At 36.8% G+C, this 2,500-nt stretch overlaps 1 protein-coding gene across 3 annotated transcripts in view; it reads right to left on the bottom strand.

Moving 5' to 3' along the window:
* LOC122243955 (uncharacterized) overlaps positions 1-2,500 on the bottom strand; it is a 22,511-nt gene that overhangs the window by 19,008 nt on the left and 1,003 nt on the right. The window lies entirely within an intron of this gene.

The following is a 2,500-nucleotide window of genomic DNA, read 5'->3' as shown; positions in this document are numbered from 1 at the left end:
TAACTGATTCAAAGGAAATGGCTGAATTACTCAAATTGCAATATGAAGAAGTCTATAGTGTCCCAAGAATAGAAAAATTAATATCAGACCCACAGAAACATTTCAGTATTATTAGTAATGAAGATGAATGTATCACTGACTTCATATTCGATGAAAAAGATATTCTTGAAGCAGTAAGTGAAATACCAACAAACTCAGCAGCTGGGCCAGATGAAATCCCAGCAATCTTTTTAAAAAAATGTAAAGAAACCATAGCAAAGCCACTGGTAACTTTGTAGAGGAAATCTTTGGACATGGGGACTATCCCCAGCTTAATGAAAGAGGGTATAAACATTCCAATATATAAAGGTGGAAACAAAGGTCAGGCCAAAAATTATAGACCAGTAGCACTAACATCTCATATAATAAAAATATTTGAAAGGGTAGTGAGGAAAAAAATTGTTCAATTTTTAGAAAAAGAAAACAAGATAAACCCCGGGCAACATGGATTCAGAAGTGGTAGATCTTGTTTATCACAGATCCTGACACACTTCGAACACATACTAAGGGACCTAACTGAAAATAGAGAAGTTGACGTAATATATCTAGACTTTGCAAAAGCTTTTGACAAAGTAGATCACGGCATCCTGCTACATAAGATTAAAGACCTTGGAATCGGCGGGAAAGTTGGAAGATGGATTTACAACTTCCTAATAAATCGTAAACAAAAAGTACAAATTAATGGGCTTTACTCAAAGGAAACGATTATTATGAGTGGGGTGCCACACTTTTAACACAAGAGACCCAGAACACCTTTTACCACTATGGAAAACATTAGTGACCACAAGACTAGAATACCAGTGCCAAGTATGGAGCCCAAATCTTAAAAAAGATATAATGTTGATAGAACAAGTCCAAAGAATCTTTACACGGAAGTTAGATAATATGATGGGTCTAAACTATTGGGAAAGACTAAAAAAACTAAGACTGTACTCACTACAAAGGCGGAGAGAGAGATACTTCATTATATATGTGTGGAAAATTATTGAAAACTTAACACCAAATCCAAGACCTGTTGAAGGAGGGGGAATTCAGGTAAGACATTCCCCCAGGCAGGGAAGAACATGCTATCGCATTGGGATAAGTGCACAAACATGCCTGTTAAGAAAAATGCAAAAACAAAGTTTCCTAATAAACGGACCTAAATTGTTTAATAGCATACCGAAGGATATAAGAAACTTAAATCAGTGTAGTGTTGAAGTGTTTAAAAGAAAACTAGATAAATGGCTACACTCAGTACCAGATGAACCACCAACATGTGGTAGTGAAAGAACGAGGGCTGAATCAAATTCCATCCCTCATCAAATTCAGTTGCTTGCAACTGACAAAAAACGGGCGGTCCCCCAGGATGGCCCTGGCATGAGCTAATAACAAGGCTAAAGCTGTAACTACCACCAAGTAACCAAGTAACCAAGTAAGAAGGCCAACAAGCCATAGCTTGGCAGAACTTATGTGGTAATACTTTGTCAGCTTTTGAGGGGTGATGAAAGTGCCAAGGCAACAGTAATCAATTGAGACGCTTGGATATATATATATATATATATATATATATATATATATATATATATATATATATATATATATATATATATATATATATATATACTTCTTAGGTGAATTTTCCAAATAATGCCACATTACTAAATACCATAAAGGTGGCATTGATGGATTCCTCTCAATCTCCACTATCCAAAAGTGGTTATCTTTACCTGCACTTTCCCCTATACCCCACAATCTGTGCTTAAATAGTAGGGGAGGGCACTCGTTATACATCACGTTCTCCAACCTTCACCCTGCGCTGGTAAACAATTGACTGATGTCTTTTTGTTTTACTGGATATGCACTTATTTGAAAAAAAGCCATTGATCGAAAAACAATTTTAAGATGTAGAGTTCTTCTATAGATGACAGCCAATGAGAGCTACCCTTAGATCAACTGGTCAATCAAAGCATTTTCATGTTCCTTATTGCTAGTGAACCCGCGAGTTTGAGTTTTCAAGCAAATTTTGAGTCGGGTGTTACATCATGAAGACACGTGTGTGTTGGTCTATGTATGGGATATACATTGGGAAGGCAGGATACATATAAACAATGTATTCAAAAGATCTCATTGCTACTTAACCCGTACGACATGCTATTACGTCATGGGAATATTTCACTCTTGTGAGATGAAATCCTATTGTTTCATGATCTCTCCCACTGAATACATGTTTTGCATACTTATTTATGTACATACTCATTGCACTTGCATTTCTATAGACACCTTGTACTTGGAAAAAGAAAAAGAAGAAGAAAAAAACAAAAATCTTGTAAAATCGTGCCAGGTGAAGAGTGCTCTGAGAAGCATAACGCAGTATCAAACCGGGAGAGATCTAGCACTTGGCGGCTGCATGCAATATTATCTTTACAGAGGGAGCAGCATCAGGTAAATAATCAGCCTGGCGCGAATGGGTCAAGGACCC

This window comes from Penaeus japonicus, unplaced genomic scaffold (assembly GCF_977035675.1).
Source record: "Penaeus japonicus unplaced genomic scaffold, GWHDUDI00000001_assembly GWHDUDI00000026, whole genome shotgun sequence".
Lineage (NCBI taxonomy): Eukaryota > Metazoa > Arthropoda > Malacostraca > Decapoda > Penaeidae > Penaeus > Penaeus japonicus.
This window is presented reverse-complemented; position numbering and strand designations above follow the sequence as displayed.